General features: G+C 37.7%; 1 long non-coding RNA gene across 1 annotated transcript in view; it reads left to right on the top strand.

Annotated features, from left to right (window-relative positions):
- The window catches only part of LOC142830044 (uncharacterized), a 61,917-nt gene that overhangs the window by 26,563 nt on the left and 13,713 nt on the right, over positions 1 to 21,641 (top strand). Inside the window, exon 2 of the long non-coding RNA XR_016349786.1 lies at positions 7,218 to 7,299. This is a non-coding gene — a long non-coding RNA (uncharacterized LOC142830044). The remainder of the gene's footprint in view (positions 1 to 7,217; positions 7,300 to 21,641) is intronic.

Raw genomic sequence — 21,641 nt, 5'->3', positions numbered from 1 at the left:
TACAGCAACTCATACTTGCACTGACCTGCCAACATACAACCTTTGCACCAAATTTGCTATAGTGATCTAACAATTTGGGTAGCAGTGCTGCATTAGCCAGTCATTCTGTACTTCCCTCTGTGTTCAAGAAGAAACTGTGGGATTAATTTATGCTGTAGAAATAAATTCAATGAGCTATTTCCTTGGGAGCTGGGAGGCAGGAAATGAGAGAGGTGAATAAGGTACAGCATGCCACCAGGCTCACAGGGGGTAATTCACAGATTTGCATTTTATCTCTGAGGTTGCGGTGATTCTGTCTTCATATGAACTATCAGATAGGATTAAAAAGAGATAAGATAAATAATGCATAGTGTTACTGGCTGAAAAAGTATTGCTAGAGTTCACTTCAAACAGCATACTGTATTACATTGTTAGATTCTTAGAGAGCTTGTTCCATTACTGTCCATTTAAATGTGTGGTATATCCCAATTAAATATGTTGGTAGAAATGATTCATTTTAATAATTAAAATGTTTCCAGAGCTCCCTAAAGAGTGTTACCATGGAGGATTAGACCCACTGCTGGCAATATTCTCAGCATGCTAATGTACAGGATAGGGTGACTTCTTAATGTCAATCCCACATACATATGAAATCCACACCTCAAGCACGTAGCAGTAGTAACTGCATATATGAGACCTTTCTGTGCATCTTTCAAAGATAAAGGTTCTTTTCAAGGTCTGGGTCTTGTAAAGCTTAAGAGTAGCATTTTTTCCTTATAGTTTATGTTGGTGTTTCCCCTTCTCCCTTCCCCCCGCCCACACACATTTTTCTCTCTCTTAGGTTACCTCATCAAGACAAGAAGGGATGGTTTAATGTGCTCAGTGTTGGTTCTAACATTCTGAGGCTACGTCTATATTGGCAAATTTTGCCACCTGTCAACACTGGCTGCGAGTACTTGCGCAAGAACACTGATGTTGCACATTCAGCAACATGAAAATAGTTCAGACCTAGAAATTTGTGCCAGGATACTGCTAATTGTCAGCCAGGCAGAATTTCTGTTGGTTGTTTTTTGCAATATTTGTCTTATATTTGCACATTGCTAGAAGCTATAAGAAGCAATAGTTTATGTTCTTTGAACTCTGTTCCATAGAGCTGATCGGAAAATTTTTCACAGCAGATTATTTTCCTTTGGAAAAATATCAATTCAGCATTGTTGAAACTTTGTATGGGAAAGAGTCAGTTTCAACAACTTTTGAGCTCCAATTTTTTTAATTGAAATGGTCAAACTATTTCATTTTGATACTTGAAATGAAAAATTCCAGTTTTGGGTAATACTGATTTTTGTTCATAGATTTAAGAAAATGATAGCAAACTTTTTAAAAAAAAAATTGTAAAAAGAAACAAAACGTTTCAAAATCGCCAAAAAGAAAATATTTAATTGACCTGACCCAAATTTTCTCAGAATTTCAATTAACAAAAAAATTCAAGATTTTGCTTGTGTGTCCCCTTTAATCTCCTGAGAAAAAGGAAATGCATGTAAATTAGGAAGAAATATCCCCTATGGGCAGTTTATAATAGCAGTCTATAATAGCAGTCTATAATAGCAGTTTTTTACTCCTTCATTTGAAGCATTTGCTATAAAATAAGGTCAGACGAGATGCTGGACTAGACGAATCATTGGTGAGATGTGGTAGGAAAATTCCTACATAATGAAATCGATTGCCTACCAGCTTTCACTGACTTAATGGACCTATTGCAATTTACACCAGCTGAAGATGTGCCACACTATTTTGTTTTAAGCTAATTGGATCAGTTGTGATATATATGTGGTATGTTCTACAATAACTATTTGTTATAAGCCTTGCCCTTTTTGTGCCCATAAATGTAGAGGGAGTAACAGACAAATCTGAAAAGATCCAAAAGTTTGACTCAAATCTACAGAAGCTCATACTTGTATCCAAATTTACAGTGCTGAACCCCTTAGATGAAATCTTCTTTTTCACAGTCCTTTCTTGTATTACATAATTTTATCTTCCCGGTTTAATAAAATTGTTTCCCTTTTCCTCTATCACTGCTGCCTATTCAATAGCCAGTTCCAGACTGACCTCATCATTCCCCACTATACATAAGACCAGCAATTTTAGCTCTGATCAATGGTCCCTCTATCCCAGCATCCTGTCTTCCTGTGGTGGCTGATGCCAGGGGATTCAGGACTATTCAGTTTACTATTGACTTCAGTGGCTTCCACCTACAAACTCTTATTTCTTCCTCTATCTTTATAGATGAACTCCTCTTTCCTGCCTTGAACCCTAATCTTGCTTTCTATGGCTCTTCCATCTCTTCCATAAGGGCTGATATACTGCCACGTTCATCTTGTGGTCTCTGCTTGAGCTGTCTTCAGATCACACGTGTTCCAGGGTCTTCCCAGGTTTGGTATCCCAGAATGAATCATGTGCTTATTCCAAAATAAGCCACACCATAAAAGATTTGACTCTACATGGGCTAGCAGGCCTGTCTGGGTGCATCTACACAGCACCCTAAACTCAAAATAAAATACTCAGTTGGCACTACACAAATTGTGTGGCTTATTTCGAATCTAATTTGAAATTTGATGCTGTCTACACTGCACCCAATTTTGAAATAAAGCACAATTTCGAGCTATCACTTACTCATACAATGAGGTTTAGAGGGATGGCAGAATAGCGCGTCCGCTATATTTCGGAATAGCTGATGCATTCAAAAGACCACAAGGTAGCTATTTCCGGATAATGCTGGTACCCTGAAATAACTTTGATGTGTCGTCATACCCTCTGAGACTCTGCAGTGGATTTGCAATGGATGGGATCAAAGTTAGAGGAGCTAATTTAAGGTAAGGACAACTGTATAATCCACAGAAATTTGTCTTCAGGTGTATTAAAGCTGAAGTTTGGGCCAATAAACTTTATTCCTTAACTGATTCACGCACCCTTAACTATCGTGATTTGCAGTGTTTGTAGCAATAAGGGGACATCATTGCTCGTAATCCTGCTTGCATCAGAGAATAACCAACCCCAGAGTCATTTACCCAACCTCTCCTCCATAAATATTCTAGATCTGAACCACCCTGGGGGTTTTGCTTTTGCTAGATCAGAAACTACCCATAATTTTGCATAATTTAAAGCCATCCAGTTGTTGTTCATCTCTAATTTGAATGCCACTTATCAAGATTATTTTAATCAACGTTAACAATTTTTTATATCCCTTGTGGTCTTTAAACTCCATCTACATTTTCTGATTAAACCAAAATTTCTGAGTAGTATTCAGCTGGATATCAGAGAGCAAATTTGGATTTGAACAATTTATTGTGGATCAGGGCTATGTAGCGTTATGTGGGACAATTACAAACTTGGAAGTGCATTTTGCACATTAGATTCTCTCCAACATGCACATAGCTGAGAAGTCTGTATTAGGTATCCCATTGGAGGCATATAGTTTATTACATCTTGAATCTGGGAAGATGAAATTCAGATTTAAAAGAAAAGCAGGTGAAACAAACATTTATACCTTTTTGCAAAATTGTATCCAGAATGAAGTACAGGATGCTTATTTGTCTCCCCTTGGGAATCATATATACTGCAGTCTGGATTGGCGAGGGGAAGGAGCTTATGTGATTGTTCTTATTTGTTGCATTGGACAAATGATGGCAGCAAGGTCAGAGATATCTGTTGTCCTTATCCTCAATGTTAATGGAGGAGCACTAGAGTGATCCAATGGCAGTAGAGCAGCGGTGGGCAACCTGCCGCCCATCAGGGTAATCTGATTGCAGGCTGTTAGACATTTTGCTGATGTTGATTTGTCGGCAGACACTATTCCCCACTGCTCCCAGTGGCTGTGGTTCACCATTCCTAGCCAATGGGAGCTAAGGGAAGTGGCAGCCAGCATGTCCCTGCAGCCCCTTTGCCTGCAGGTGCTGCACCCACAGCTCCCATTGGCTGAGAACTGCAAACTCCAGCCACTGGGAGCTGCAAGATGTGGTGCCTGCAGACAGTCAAAGTCAGCAAAATTTCTTGTGGCCTGTAGTCAGATGATTTTCATGGGCCACAGGTTGCCCACCATAGCAATAAGACTAATGTCATTTTTTTGGTCAAGTGTTTTTAGTTTGCGTAGTGCAAAGAAAGAAAGGAAAGAGATAGGCACTGCCCTTGGATGACAGGTGCCACAAGAGCAGTTATTGTATCTTCCCACCTCATGGTTAGAAGCTACATCAGAATTATCCAGTTATCAGACTTCATTGTCCACTGGAAGGATTTGTTGTCTGTGTGTGACTTTACAAATCTCTGTGGCCAAATCTAAAGTTGGGCCCTCCTGAATCACAATCATCCATGCTTCCATTGTGCACCAAGCATTAGGATCTAAACTTCTTCATGTATTGCTCTGTATCATATTTTAAATTCATGTGCCAGTGGAACCCTTCATTATCCAGTGTTAAGAGATTGTAAAACACCCTTAAAATATAAAAATGCATTTAGAAAACTCTAGGGAGATGGGAGATAATGCCATGCACATGAGCTAAGACGGTTTTGCCTGATGGCATATCGGTCAAAACAAAAAGCTATTTTCTACATCTCCAACAGGTGCAGGATACCTGGGAAAAATCTGACTTGCATTTAGTGTCTATCTTTAGGTTAGGGAAATTGGCTGGTTGGCTGATCAGGAGAGGCATAGAAGGTTCACCAAACCCGATTAAAGAAATCTATACACAAAATGTCCTATTTTTAGTGACAGCCCTTTGCTAGCTGCTGAAGCAGTAAGAGTATATATAGCAAACCATTCAATTTTCCCCATGCTTTGCTACAGTCCTGACCTGTTTCTTCTCCACCCAGCTCCCCCTCCACCTGCCTCCAACTGGTTACCAATCTGTGACATTTTTGCTCATTTGTTACAGTTGTGCAAGCTGGTCCTGCTGTGCATGAAAAAAAAACGGGCTCATTTCCTCTCTGTGTTGCCATCCCATATGCACACCATCAACACAGGGCCCTCTAAAACGATATTACTATAGCAACTGGGCTCAGATCTCTCTCTTAGATCTGTTGTTTCAGAGAAGGGATTCAGTACTATAGGAAAGGCTCTAAACTGGATGTTTTAAGCTCTCAATTTTACCTTGCTACAGTTTTTGTTATAGTATAAAGGGGCATTCAAAAGTGTAGAAAAAAATAAACAGTTTGTGTCAGATAGAAAATATTTAGCACTCTAAAGCATTCTGTCTGCTACATTTTAACATTGATACTTGTGGTACTTTTATACTTCTTTATGAAAGTTTTAAATGGTAGCAATTTTTTTTCAAATTCTTTTTTTATTGGTAGCAATTATGAGGTCCATGCTATAATCCTAGATTTTGTAATTTTTTATTTTTGAGAGAAGGCTATAAACTTTCATGCAGTATCTTACTAGCAGTGACAAACTGTTCCTGCAGCCCATATCTACACACATAAATCACTATACTTGTGAGTAGCCCCTCAAGTTCAAGGAGGTGACTCAACTGTGTAAGTATTTGTAGGATCAAACCCAATAGCTGATTTAAAAACTGGGGTGTTTTTGGTGCAGAATTCTAAACGTGACTACCTAAGGCTAGGTTCCTACATAAGTTGATTGAGCATCGGTTGAAAACAAAACCTTTTTGAGTTCTAGAGACAAAAAGTGCAATATAATGCCAATGTCTTTATCATGGTTTTAATTATTAAATAATTTAAAGAGAAGCTAGATAATTTCATAGAGGTTAGGTCCATAAAAGGCTATTAGCCAGGGGATAAAATGGTGTCCTTGGCCTGTCTGTCAGTCAGAGGCTGGAGAGGAATGGCAGGAGACAAATCACTTGATCATTGTCTTCGGTCCATCCTCTCTGGGGCACCTGGTGCTGGCCACTGTCGGTAGACAGGATAGTGGGCTAGATGGACCTTTGGTCTGACCCAGTACGGCCATTCTTATGTTCTTAATATGGAGATCTGTTTCCATTCCTTTAAAACTGAGGCTCTTCATACCACATTCTTCCTAGTTTTAATGCTCAGTGTTATTCTTTAAGCCCTTACTACTACTTATTTTTCACTTAAGGGAGATTGCCAATTTAAATTTGTTTTAAAATTCAAATCTAAAACCACCAGATTTGTTTTGACAATTAAAAATATTAATAATGGAAATAGTTATTTGAACAATAATACATGCTCCCTTCTGAGTCTTTTTATTTTGAAATAAATGGGGCTGTAGTTCTTCTTCTTTCCAGGATGAAACTAGAGAAATGTTTGACACATTTCTACTGTTGCATTCACACATTAACTCATTTAACTAAGATGAGAAGATTCAGGACACTTATGTGAATGAATCTCTTCTAGCCAGTTTCTCTTTCTTGTTCTCTTCCATTTTCTAGATAAGTCTTAAAAGAATGAATTAGTCAGCACAAAGAGTATGACTAAACTATACAGCTATCAGCAACAAGGCTGTGCACAGCCCTGTCACTAAAAGTCAGTGCGTGTGAATGCTGTTTGTTGGCACTTTTACCACCAGCCACTTTCACTGTGTCGACAGGAGCATGCTCATTCACATTTGCGTTTGCCATGACCAAACTTTTGTCATTCGGGGGAGAGGAGGAGTGGTTAAGCATCCATTAATGAGAAAAGTTTTGTCTGTCAGTTGCAAGTGTAGACATTGAAAGAAAGCAATAAAAGAACACCTAGCTTAGCGCACAAAACAGAGAAAAACACGATTGAAAATGTATTCCTGCCAGAAGCTGAGTCCTCCAAGGCTCTGACTAGACTTTAGCTTTTGGACATGCTAATTAACATGAGAAAACATTCATCTAAGATACTTAGAGGGCCCCAATTATTATGTTTTTATCTTCACACCCCTGCGATGTGGGGGAGCATTGTAATTCCCGTTGTTCAGACCACTACCTTGGAGCAGTGACTCACAAGGCAGTTATGTATTTATTCTATCCCAGATATTAAGTCTTTAACATTATTCTTTGTGTGTGTGTACTGACTCATATCTATGGCCTGGATCCTGCAAACAGTGGGTCACATGAGCAACTTTTCAGATGCACGTAGTCCCATTGAACTGAGAAAACTCTGGAGAGTTAATTTCTTGCAGCAAACAAGTCAAGTTGTGAGCTGCCCAACATATTTTCCAAGGCCACATCCACCTACTCTTTGTCCCAAAATTAAGAAAAGGAATAAAAACACCATTTTGTCTTTTTTTTTCTTCTCAGAACTATAACTGGCAATCTGAAAGAGACAATATGGGTTGTCTCTCCTCTGATTCTGACCATTGTAGAAAGATGAATTGAACTGGTAAGTGTTTTCCTTCTTGGGGCAATAAACAATGCATGAAAATAAAGAGTATGCTGGGTGGTGCTTTTTGTGGTAGCCAGAAGATGCTGTTTTGACCTCTGATTGAAAACAGTCCCTTTTCTGTTCCTATATGAAGGTAGAGCAGCTGGTACACCTTAGTCTTAATTTATTCATACATATTTAAGCCAAGTGAACTGTTAAGTAATCACCAACTATTTTTTTTCATAGTATGCCATTATTCTGAAGTGGCAAACACCTCGCAAGTATAGTAAGTATTGATATTTCCTAAGGAAAAGTATAGTGGAACAGTCTCTTCCTGAATCCCACAAAGATCAGTAAACAGAGATTGCTTAATCTATAAATAGAATTACACCAAATGAATTCCTGTGTCAGAAAGCATTTCACACCAGTGTTGTTAATAATCATCAGTCTACTTCACAAATCATTGCAAGAGACAGCTGAAATAATTACCTACTTTTAAAGTCAACATAAGCACTAAATGGAGGAAATTGATCATTTTAACCTCAGGTGTCAGGGGACACAATTTTTTCCTCACTATGCATTTATTATCTCCACAGTTGACACAACAAAAGGGCTTACTATAGGAGTCAGCTTAAGGCACACAGTGATTAGTCTTCATTTGCACACTCACAGCTCAATAGGCAGTAATGTCACAGGCGAGAAGATCAGCCAAAGCTAATTATTGCAACCTGTGGCAGACACACCATGCCAGAGCCCTTGAACTGCTGTAAGGTTTGACTCCCTTTCCAGCCCACTGACACACTGATTCCCCAGAATGAAGAGACAGCTGGATTCATATTGGTTCATCTGTTGAAAGTTACCTGCCCAAATGAAGAATAAGCAGACAAATTTGGTGAGTCTCCTCCACTTCTCTAAATGTATTGAAATGAAAGTAAAGGCTTAATTTTTATTGCAGGAATTCAGGACTGATCTTTCAGGCATCTTTAGTGACCTTGTTGAGTCTGAAATTGTTGGAAGGAAAGTTTCATTTAAGCATTTTTTAATCAAATCAGTGTGCAATATAAAATAGAGTATTTATTTTTTTACAACAGGGACAAAACCTGAATGGATAAAGGCGACATAGTACCAGAGCATTACAGATGTTATCTTACAGAGAAATGAGTTGAATTGTTCTGAGATTTGTCACCTTAGAAAAGACAGATCAGATAACGAAGACTTCAGGTTTCCCATTTTTAACTAATTTGACCTCTTCCACATGATAGTTTTAAACTATAGTATTTCCATCATGGAGCTTAACATACCTTTAGAATGTGTCTGTACAATGTAAATGATTAAAAACAAATAGAATAATTAGAAGTTATGTTTTTGGAAAATGGTGGTACTATATTAGATAAAATAGTTGTTAATTTCTATTTAGGCTCAACTGAAGACCTTTTAATGTTTTAATATATTTTAATGACATTTTAGTTCTGTACACACATGCATGCATACACACACACAATCTTTTTGGATGGTATTACATATGCTTTGTTGAATAAGCTGTTTCTCCACTTGTCTTTTAAAGGACTGTAACGCAAATAAATTGAGAAGTAAAGCATCAACTTCATCTTCTGTATGAAGGAATAGAAAATAGCTAGTAGATGTGATACGCATAAATATAGAAATTTGTTTTAGATGATATATATGAAAGCTAAAGCTGCATTTCATTAAAAAATATGGCTTGATTATCAACTAAGAAAGTGCAGTTTTCATCTGAAACTTTTGTCTTTATTATTTAAAATGCTGAGGGGAAATATAATTGAAACAGATATTATAGTGTCTAAAATTGTATAAAATTTGTTTCAACAAAATGCAGATAGCAAAACATTTTCTCAATACATCTGTGAAAGGTACCTCAGTGAAATTCTATTTATGACTAAGATTACGAAAATCAAAATAATTTCCCTGCGGGAAGTTAATTTGGAAAAGTACATTGTCTATGGTAAGTGATCATACAATGAGTAGACTGTAAACTTCAGCTTTCTTTGATATCTTATTGCTTCATTCTGCTATTTTTTGGCATCTTTATCAGTACTTCAGAAAGGTAGATTTGGTGAAACAGCCTAACAGAGGTAAGTTTAAGAGCTGGCATGTACCAGCGAATCCCTACGTGGGGGTCTGCCTTCTGTTCTTAGGGCAAATACTAAGCATTGATGCATTCCTTTGCTTGATAGTCTTTTATTTGGTACATGGAAATCATCCTTATAATTTAAAAAAGATGAATGTATGTGCGGATTGTAGCACATTGCATGCCAGCTTGTTTATTTGCCAGTCTAAAGTTATTTTACTATTGTAGTTTGTAGATGTTTCTTGAAAGATTTTTAAACTATAAATGTATCTTCTTGTCCCTGGGTTGTAACATATGTTAGGTCCCATTCTTCTGATATTATCAAATTCCATGTTTGCATCTCTGACTTGAGTGTGTCAACGTTATGGGTGCCAAAAGCATGTAATACAATTGGTATTAATCTCTTGGGACTAATAAGACTGTCATTTAGCTCCTTGAAGAGTGTGTGTGTGAGGCTACAACTTAACAGAGCCATAAAGATTTATGGGAACACAACCCCAGTGTATGTTTTGCTATAGCTATTGGAATGCAATCCACTTTGCAAGTTCTTTCAAGTCACATGGCATTTGTCTTGGCTGGTAGGCGTCTTAAAAGGTTAAAATTATGGCTTTGTCTACACTGTAGAGTTAGGCTAATATAAGGCATCTATTTTTGAGAGTGTACACATTACAGCCTGGCCTGTCACCACAATGTAAGTGCCCGACTAACCTAATAACTGCACCCCATGAGAGGTGTAGGGCTTATACTGGTGTAGTTAGGGTGATGCAGTGTCTGTGTAGGCACTGCATTACTTACTTCCGCTGTCAATTTCAGTCCTCTGGGCTTCCTGCCCAACTGCTGCCTGGACTCCCCACTCCATGTGATTGCCACTAGTAGAAACAGTGTGCAATTCCTTAGCTCTAAAATAGATGAAATCATTATAAAGCACATTAATAGGATTTTAATATTTTCTTAATTCCATGACAAAAATAATAAAAGTTGATGATTGTTCATAACATTTTATAAGCCACTGATATGTCAGGGGAAACTTTGAACAATATTCCACCTACATTTTCAGGGCTTTATATTTTCTCTAGCCCTTTTTATTAATACAGACATTTGCACAAAAACAGGATATTTGGTGATTAAGATCTCATCTACTTCAGCTGCTTTTGACATCATAATGATCTCCACAGCAGTTAAATAATGTCACAAAGAAAGGATTATAATGGGAAGTGAGACATAATGAGCAGGGGATGAACACTTAAGCAATAAACATATGCTCTTATCAACTTGTGATAATAAAAAAGGAAATAATATATCAATATTAGAATTCTCTCTAAAGATACTATTTTCAAGGGTTTTTTAAACTATTAAACTAGATTTAGAGGATCACACACATGACAAAGATGAACATTTAAGTTTTAAATATTTCACTATTCTACAGTGCAAAGCCTATATTTCCTGGTGTAATGTTGAAAATCTTAGCGATTTACTATGCTAGTCATAAATAAAATCACCTACAATGGTTAAGAGGAATGGTACTGATGTATTATAACTGAATTTATATTGCCATAGGGCAGTATAACCAATGCAAGTCATACAAAGTCCTAACTTCTACAAAGTCAGTGTTTTTATAGACAAGATTAATACTGTGTTAGTATGTGCATATGTTTATATGGATACAGGCACATTTAGAAAGCGTTTATTTTCTTTACATTGCTGTGTTATGCCAATGCTACATTTTATTGTTTGAAATAGAATTTTGTACTGTATTAAAAATTTGAATTTCATAGAATTAAACCAACATATTTCATCTGCTACCAAAAACAAAATTCCTCACACAGTTGGTATGTAGTATTTTGTTAAAAATCTTTAGTTTGCAGCAAGGAAAATATCAAGCTGCTGTTGAGAAAATCATGCTGTGACTGCTAGAAAACAGCAATGGCATATTGGGCTTTTGATTTGCTGGGGGCTAGCGCTGCCACTTTCATTCTCGTAATAAAGAACAATCTTCTTCTCTAGAATCTGTAGACTTAATTTCTCTCCTCTACTATCTGTTACCACTTCTATACTCACAGATCCAATGTGGCAGACAGACCTTGACTACATCACCAAGTTTTGTCACCAAAATCTGCATTTTAGCAACAAAACAGAGAGAGCAGTTCACATTACAGGCTAGACATCCCTTGTCTAGCACCCTATTCTGAATGATGGAATTTGCCAGATCCGAGGAGGTCCCCTGCTGCCAGCCTCCTATGATGCTCCCTTCTCCCTAAGGTTGGCTCTGCTCCAGCCCCACTTCCACTGGGCTACAGCCTGCAAGACTTGGACTTGGGCTCCAGCTCACTGGGGCTCTGCAGATTTGCTTTTGCGCAAAAGCATCCGTGCCAGTGTAGACGCTCTCTTGCGCAAGAAATTAACGTTGCTGTCTACACTGGCCCTCTTGCGCAAGAGGGCCAATCCCTGAGCGGGAGCGTCAGAGTATTTGCGCAAGAACCACTGATTTTGTACATTACAAAATCAGTGTTCTTGCGCAAAAACTCGTGGCCAGTGTAGACAGGTGGCAAGATTTTGCGCAAAAGCAATTGCTTTTGCGCAAAATCATGCCAGTCTAGGCGCAGCCATAGCGATCAGCTCTACATTCCCATAATACTGCACTATGGGATACATACCCACAGTGCATGCTCACAGTGTTCATGATGGTGCCCCCGATGAGGACAAGATGTGTCAATGGAGGGGGCAAGTGTGTACACCCGCTGGTGATTTTTGCTTTTGGGTGTCAAAGTAAATTTTGGTGACGAGACTTAGTAGTATAGACAAGAGGCTATAATTCAGGAAAACGTGGGGGGGGAGGGGAGGAAGGGGGAGAGAGAGTCCATTCCTATTCAAGGAAGCATGTGTTTAAACTGTCCTTATAAAAAAAATACTTTGTCCTTAGGGTGCTTTTAATCCAGAGTCGTCATAGGCGTTAGAAAGGAAGTAAGTGTAATTTATCTTCATTTTACAGAGGCACGTGCGTAACTGCTGTTCTGAATCAGGACTAGCACTTCCCAGGAAGTTACTACAACAGTTCCAGTTTGTCATGCTACATATCTATTCTTTACAGTTATAAGTTGCGTATTCCTGTGCCTTGCCCCCGGACATAGACACCCCCAGCTTTCTGTCCAGCTGCCATTGGCCTGCTCAGCATGATTCCTGAATTGAGGCTCCAGTGTTTGTCTTATTGTTAATAAGGAATAGACTGTGTTAGTTTTGGTTAGCATCTGAATTATATCTTGGTGTTTTAGAAACACATTACCATTAGACTGAGCCAGTGTTTCCCCTAATAGGGTAACATACAAGCACGCAGAGGAGTTGCAACTGTATCCAATTGAAGGGCTCTTGAGCTTTGCAATGATAGGCTCTGCATCATGCATCACAATCACCTTTCACAGAACAAAGTGCAGACTCTCTCCCTCTTATACCCTCTTGATTTCTGACCATGGAGTGGCTTTTTAGAGTATAGAAAGAACTTGTTTGTCTGCAAGAGTCAAGCCATGATGGTGGTAATTTTGGATAGGAAGGAATAGGCTATTAAAAATGACAGGGATGCTGAAAACTCTAACATCTGACTCAAGAGACCTAATAGAATTATGTTAAAAGGGCAATTCTGATTTAAGGATCACATTTGTATGTGAATGTTTTAGCCCAGATGGCAACTAGATGAATAGCACTAAAAAAGTTGAGAGGAAAAAATATTTTCCTTGAATTTGTTTACTTTTTGTAAGAGACAACACTTTATAAATAATCACTTCTGTTTCTAATTTCCCTGTTTTTGTTGTCATTTTCAGAGGCTGTAGCTGAAACCTGAAACTACCTTTGACTCTCTTTTTAAAATTGCCTGATTTCAAACTGTCTTTTTAAAAAATGGTATCTCTTCTGAATGCTTGTTATATTATCATGCAATATATGGATCTACTAAAACACACTTTGGAGCTGAATAAAATTTGGATTACACCTTTAATAATAGACAGCCCAGTTTAATATAATTACAGTCTGATATCTCCTGGAGCAGACTTTCCAGGATTTCTGAGCTTGCAGTGTCTTCTCAGGTGTATGTTCTGAGAACTAAAAGTTATTAGAACAGTCACATGAAATGTAGATTGGATCATTTAAATATTACCCAAAGATACTGCAAACAGTAGAGGCTGTGAATTAATCCTTCTTCTTGCCTAAAAAACCCTGAAATGTACAGAAGTTCTGTTTTTTTTTCTTATAGGACAAAATATATGTAGAGCAGACTGTTAACAGCAGACAGGAATTATTCAAAATGATCAATGTTGCTTTTTGAGCATTTTGGTGTGAGAGTAAAAATCCTATGAACATTCAGATATGTTAATTATTTTCTGCCAGCAAACTTAGTGCAGTTTTGACATGGCTTGGAAATGAAATTATGGCTTTTGTACCAAGAAATTGGTGTTTCATCATGTGCAAAATAATAATTTTACTTAGGAGAAAAATTGTTCCTGGCTACTCAGAGACCCATGGAAAGGGAAAATCTACAGGTGAATTGGCAAAATGCTTAATAATGTTGGGAAAGTGTGATTTCCCTCCCAAGCTCTCTCCGATGCTCTGGTTTTGCCAGTTGTGGAAAATATTTGCATGCATTTCTGTTCAACAGCCCGTAGAAGGGGAATGGAAGGTATGCAGAGGGGATGTATGATAGTGTCACACTGGAAAGATGAGGTGGTCAGAGAAAACTGACCCTCCTAATGATGAACTCTTCTTTTTTTCAGCTAGAATTTTTCAGAACATAGAACTTACTTTCTGAATTGCTAGTTGACTTGCACTTCAGTTTTAGGACACTTCAGTTTTAGGACCCATAAAGCAAAAATATATTGGTACAGTGAAGAAAGGTATGGGTTTTGGCTTTTTTTTTTTTTTTTTTTTTTAAACCATGAAAGTTCTGATACTACAGATACTTAGGCACATGCATAATTTGAATATCAATGTAATCTTCTCATTGAAGTAACTTGGGACCCTAACATTTACCCCCCCACACACTATTATTTGCAAGATAGGGGCATATTATTGCTTAACTGTTATATAATTAATAGTGAGGTGTAAGAGTTATCTATTTAAACTTTCAAAAGGCTTTTGAAATTCAGGATCCAATTGTTAAGAGGCTTTTCCTTGATGAAACCTGGCTGAAATAAATAAAGAATAAATGACCAGTGTGGAATAAATCTGTGTGGAAATAATTTAAAATAAGACTAGTAGTAGGAGTACTGGAGGCAGTGATGTTCAGTGTACTGAATTGGTTAAGCATTGGGAAAAAGTAGAGGACTTGAAGATTAGCAATCTAAAGTTATTTGTGTTCAGACAAAGGAGCACTGCAAAGAATTTTAGATGGAGGCAACAGATCTAGTTGTGATATGGACCCCGTAGCACAAGAAATTTCTGTTTAGCGTAAGAGCTGTTGGTGTGTTTTAAGTTCAGCTGTACTTTTAGTGTGTAGAATGTCAATGCTGTTTAAGTATTTGTCACCTTCTCTTAGCAGCCTCTAAAAATAATTAACTGCTGACAGTTAATGGAAATTCTCCTTTGGCTTATGTACCACAAACTTTTGTTCAACTCATTTAACTCTAAAAATCAATACTGTTGGTACATCTACAGCACACCAACTAGTTACAAACTGGCACTTCATGATTGAATGCTGCATTTCGCTTGCTTTTTGCTTTGACAGTCATATTGCCTAATGGAACTGTGCCACTGCCCTCCCCTCGATAGCAGCTCAAATGTGTGTGTGATTTCTTTTTGCCCTCTAGTGGCTTGCTGATGTCCAGTGGAACTAGCCAACCTAAACAGCAGAAAAGAATTTCATGGGGAGAGAATTCACTGCCTCCCCCCCCCCCCGCCTCCAGCTTTGTCAGGTCTATGGACAAATGTTAAAATAAATAAAAGGGGGTAGATGTTGAAAAGTGTACATTTTTGAACATCATATATGCCTACTAGACAGTGTAGAGGTAAGTAGAAATAATGTAAAACACAATGTTTATGGTATCTTCTGAACAAGACACTGAATCCACTTTTATCCAACATGTTCTTGATGCAATAGTTAAATAGAAACACCTTACTGAAATCTGTGGCATTCTGCTTTTTTGAGGGTACTACAGTAGTGTAGGGATTTTCATATGAAACAGCAAAATGAAGGCCCAGCTGTGTAGGAATGTTTGTCCCAAGAAGGCTTTAACTCCACTTTACTGCTAAGGAGCTTTGTTCCTCAAGCTTCTTGGATAAAACCAGAGTTCTTGACTGGGTCCTCAGCCACCATTTCTTCCTCATGACCATCCTCTTTACACTTGCACCACTGGAGAGTAGCTAATCAGGGAGCTAACTTCATGCCTATATATTGCATAACATTTTGTTCATGTGTATTATATATTTAAAGGAATGTTTCCATGATGAGCATGAGATGATGAGCATCTTAATGTTACTGACAGCTAAGACTGGTGGGTAGCTCCCTTGGTAGAGCTGGTCCAGTTTATTCGGTGACTGTGCTATCTGTATGCAGCAAATTTGTTGCAATAGGAAGGTATATTTTTCCTTCCTACTGATAAATTCTCAACCCTTTGTAATGTGTAAACTCCTTTTGCTCACCTTTTTAATTTTAATTTTCTATCCTTAGTTTTATTCTTTTTCTCCTCTTTGAGTTCTCTCCCTTTTTAATTTCTCTTCTCTTTCTCTGTTTCTCAATTTCTACTCTTTTTCCATTCTTTTTCTCTTTCCCCTATTCCTCAATTACATGGTTGTTACCATGGCACCTTAGAACTTAAGCACTTCCCAAAGTCTCCATCAGAATTGCTATCTCTCTGCACACATGTTCAAGCACCCTTGTCATGCTGTGTCTCTTCTGCAGCCTGACAATGTAGTCCTTTCATTTACTTTTCCTCCCTCCCTCCTTCTGTCATGCCCCATGTCCTTGGCTTAGGAACAGTGAAGGTGACCTGGATTCTGCTTCTTTCTGTCTCAACATCCCTTCTCCTAGGAAGTTGTCTGCTTTGATGGCCTGACCAATTTCCAATCAAGAAAGGACTAGGTGATTCAGAACTCCCAACTGGTCAATTGGGAAATGCTTCAGAAATTGGATCAGACATCCTGCACCTCAACCACTCGCTGAGTTCCACAAAGAACTAGTAGGTGGCAGCAATGGCTTTTCCCTAAAGTGTAGTACCTAGGTAGCTACTTAGCTTGTGATTGTAGCTGCCAATGTTCAGAAATGCCTTGCTTTAAGTTTAAGGGAAACATGTATGGAAGACTGCCATTGGAAGACACTTCCAGGTCTTAAAAATTATGATAAATTCTATTTGGAATATTTAGAACAAACACATCATTATTCTTATGATTTATTCTATTATAAACACCATATTTACTAAATGCAAAATACGTTTAATTTATATTAAAAATGCTACAAGATGAGACATTACTTTAAGAAATTGGCAAAGGAGTGTCTCTGAGAAACATAGCAAAAGCAACTGAGTCATCTCAACTCAGAAATAAATCCATTCCCTCTCCCTATCATTTATTAATATGACACTATATTTCAGACCAGACAAACTTGCATTCCTGAGATTTGTACCACAGGAGTTTTTGCTTCCAGGAGTTTAAGTATTAGGTCAGGGTATAGTGCATGTGTCCAATGAAAATAATACTAGAATAAGTGACGCTAATGAGCAGTAACCCTGAGGTGGGTTTTTGTCTCTTTCTATTGAATTGAAAGGATGCCTACACTCAAAATAGTGAGGGGTTAATCAGTTATAATCCAGTTTTGGGGTTAGATTTGGGAGTCTGCTCAGGACCATGCCTCACCTGCCACAATGTTTCTGGAGGAGCAGGGAAGATGAAGAAAGCACACTGGCAGTTGGAGAGAAACTCTGTCTAATCTAATTAATAAGGAATGGGCAGGATCATGCATGGTGAGGAGAGGCAGGACAGGTAGGACAGATCCTAGAAATATCTGTGAAATATGAGCCACCACTGGGGTCACCAGAGCTGCAATTAGATCTCAGCACTGGCAACACTTCTGACAGAGACAATGAAGCGTACAGAGATGTAAATTACCATCTGCTAATTTAGTGAATAGCTCTCAAGATTAAATAGTGACTTTTTTGTTTTTAAAATAAAAATCTCTTCCAATTAAGTATACTTTTCTATTCTAAAGGACTGAATCAGTTTGTCTATAGTAATAAATGTATTTGCTAAACGACTAATGTGCATATTAGTAATAAAATGTATTATAAATAAGTAAAGGAATGTAGGAGTTAGACTTAGTGTTCAGTCCATGTAAAAATAGCTTATTGTTTGAGAAATAATAAATGTATTTCTTCTTTTTGCATAAGGAATAGACATCTTATGGTTACTCAGTTTCCCCGTAGTGCTTCCTAAAGGAAAATCATTAGTAAATCTCCACATTTTTAAGGGCTTGATTTTATAGTCCTTTTATTATCCCTATTGAAATCAATAATCTATACTAGAACTGGTTGAAATATTTTAATAAAAAAATGTCTTTAACTGAAAGGAAATTTTCAATTTTTTTCCCCACTTTGGTTGATATTTTCCAATTTATGGGGGGGGGGAAAGCTTTGGTTACTGAAAGTGATTTTTTTCATGTTTTGATTTTAGTTTTTTTCTGTTTTACTCATCTAGTTTTACTTTTCCCCCGTGGCAAAAAGGGGGAGAAAGGAGAAAACCCTAAAATATTTTTTTCAATTTTGACAGCAAAAATGTTTTCAAGCTTTTTGCTTTGTCTCAATTCTGCTTCAAATTTCAAACCAATACGATTTTTTTTTAGTTTGAAAGTTTTCATTGAAACTTTCCAGAATTTTTTTTAACCAGTTCTCATCTACATGTTAATAGATAAAATTGCTTTTCTTAATGCTGACACTTGGTACACTTTTGCTGGTTCAACAAAGCATTGTACTTATTTTAAAGAGATGGTGTCATGTTAAAAAGGGATAGGATATTTACTTAATATATGTGTTTATCTTTTAGCTATCACATTTTCTCATGCTGAATTTAGGTGTAAATGCTTGAGATTCTCTCCTCTTTTTCCCAAGCAGTTAAAAATTGCTTCAGTAACTTGTCTGAGCATAATGTAACATTTTAAGCAGAAGTAGGCAACACTGGTAGCATGAACTATAAACCTTATCTCTTGCCACAGAGATAAAGAGGCACTTTACAAATGATTACTTGTTGACTGTCACACTTAGAAACTTTTTCCATGGAAGCACAGGGCATCCATCAATCACCTGGTATTTCCAGCATCCCACCATAGATTCTGTCCGTCACTTGTGCCGTTTTCACAGCATTACTGTTGTTCTATCCAACATTAGCTTTGGCAAGTCCTGAAAAGATTTGACTTAGATACTCAGCAGCTGGGTTTTCAAATGTATGCTATTTACCTTCAGACATCATTTTATGACAGCCATGGCATCTCTGATGTAACAAAGAAACCACAGTGTACATGCTTGTAGTTCATGAATTCTTTGTTTGACCATTCATCTAATGTAGGGGTGGGCAATAAGCAGTCCACGGGCTAAATGCAGTTCACCAAGCTTAGCCCCTGGCAGGCCACCAGATGGTTTATTTTACCTGTGCGCCCCTAGGTACAGCCGTTCGCAGCTCCCATTGGCCAGAAACAACATACTGAATCCAATGGACTTGGCCCACACCACTTCCCACAGCTTCAGTTGGCCAGGAACAGCGTGGCCAGTGGGAGCTAAGAGCAACTGTGCCTGCAGACATGCAGGTAAATAAAGCACCTGGTGGCCAGGCAGGGGCTAACCCTGGCAAACCACGTTTGGTCCATGGGTCGCTAATTGCCCATCCCAGATCCAGGGGCATAATTCCATTTTGTTTGTTCTTCCAATAGCTACATCAGCATGGAAGAGGGACATAGGCACAAGTCCTATTTGGTGAGTAAGAACACTTGCCACTGAAACATCATCTCTGCATATTGTGAAGGGCAATTTCCAGACTTACAGCTGCTGGGGGTGTCCCTCCCTTGCCAGACTTAAATGTGGTCATCTTAGCCATGTCAGCAAATATTTTGATGACAGATTTATTGATCATGGAGGAACTGTGTGCCTCAACAGAATCAAATGCATGTCTCTCAAAATCTCTCCATATGTGCTTCACCAACAGCTGTTCTTTTTAGTAGAGGCTCTGTACATCTGAGGCTTTATGCAGTAAAGTAGATATATTGATAAGCATGTCTGGATGAGATTCAGGATCAAATGGGTTTGCCATATGGTTGACCTGTTTAGTGAGAGAAATATTTTTTTCGTCACTCTTCAGTGCAGAGGCACAAACTTTTTTGTGGACTTTCTCTTCACTAGTTCTTGCTAGGCCACTTCTTTCTCTCATAGCTTTTTCATGTTCATAATATGGAACAGTATATTGTCATATCTAGCACTAATTTGACCTGTGCGTACATGTCACTGAATTAAAAAGCTGGTTTCTAGAATATTCCCAAGGCTAGTGATGCATGCACAGTCAATTACATATTCAAACCTTCAGCCAGGCAGACTAGATGCTTCATTGCATGTGCAAAGAATTACAAATGGAGAAACTATATTATACAGAAATGTACATAGTTTGTACTACATAGCATACAGGAATTTATGTGCACCAATAGCAGTAGCATGCCCCATCTTCAACGTGAGAACGATCAGGTCAGAAAATTTAAACTGAAAATATAGAAAACCTACTTTTGAAAAATATTTTTGATGTTTAAGATTTTGATATGTGAAAATATTTTATAACAGATTACAAAATATTGATATTTGCTATGTTTGTCACTTGCTAAACAACTTTCTCATTTCTGGGAAAAAACCTTTTGTCCATGCAATATCAATAGAATTTTTTTAAGTTACATTGTCATTTAGTAGCTTGAACCAATAATTTCAATACCTTATGACAATTACTTTAAACATCAAAAACAGTATTCATCTTGCAGTGTTTTATGGAACTGTATAAAAAATGAAATTCCCATTTTGGGAACCATGGTTTCAACTCACTTGCAGGTCTGTGTCACTGCTCGACACATTCATGACATATAGGATTGCCAACGCTCCCATCTGGACACCAATGGCAATTTGTGCAATGGTGTCCAGTTCAAGAGAGATGGCAACCCTAAATGTATACCTCATGTAAATAAACATAGAACAATCTTTCAAATGATGTATGATATTGGTGTCTCTGGTGTGGATACATTCAGTTGAAAATATGGCCCTTTTCTTGCTGAATGCCTTTAAGAAGGGACTGAAAAGAATAACCTAGAGAAGGTCCCATGAAGGGTTCCAGAAAGAGGGACTGCAAATTTCGGAAGGAAAGTCTTCTGAAGGAAGCTGCCAGATATTGCTGGTTGGACTAAGTCGAAACAAATGAATGTTCCCAGATATGTGAGTAAATTCTTACCCATGCTTATGGCTCTTGCTAATAAATGAGACCGTTGGAAAAGAATGTGCTCTTTGGGCGGGAGGGGATCTTTTTGAGCTTCTCTGAAACATGGGAGAAGAGAAGCGAGAGAGAGCACAGAAGTGGGGTTGCACCTGACTGAAACGCGTTGCATAAAGGTCACCTCCACACCAGCGGATGCCTCCTCTTTTTCCCACTGTTTCGTTCATATTTTACTTTCTGCTGTACAAATTCAGCACCCAGCATTCTGAGCACCATGCACAAAGGTTAATTAAGGGTAATTACTGCAACTATACAATTTATTTTTTTAGCAGTTTTAAATCGCAGTGTTCATTATAATATTTCTACAGCACCTGACTTAAAAACCATTTGAGCACTAACTAAAAATGCATTTGCAGAAAACCAGTGAAACATTTTTTGGCTCAGGTGTTTAATTACATTTGTGTTTAATTAAGAGGTGGATTTTATTTAACTTGCAATAATGATCTATCTAAATCCTTATTAGAGAAACATGATTTCAAGTGTTACTAGACTTCACTAGCATTACAGAAACACTTTCAAATTTTTTTGCCTGGAAAGTGTTTTTAATTTTTGCTCATTTTTGTATTTTACTTTCCAACTAAAAGTTTTAATATACCACAATGAAGACTGAAAGGAGATTTTAAATTCAAATATAAAAGGCTCTAGTTGTGTTACCTAATGCATTTTATCTTCAGTAATGCTGGTTTCAGAGTTTAATTAAAGTATTATAGTTAGGCAAACGCAAACAAATGAGTAATTTACAAAATTAATTTTGCCTGAGCTAACTACAAGC

Source organism: Pelodiscus sinensis, chromosome 6, assembly GCF_052426305.1.
Source record: "Pelodiscus sinensis isolate ZL-2025 chromosome 6, ASM5242630v1, whole genome shotgun sequence".
NCBI lineage: Eukaryota > Metazoa > Chordata > Testudines > Trionychidae > Pelodiscus > Pelodiscus sinensis.
This window is presented reverse-complemented; position numbering and strand designations above follow the sequence as displayed.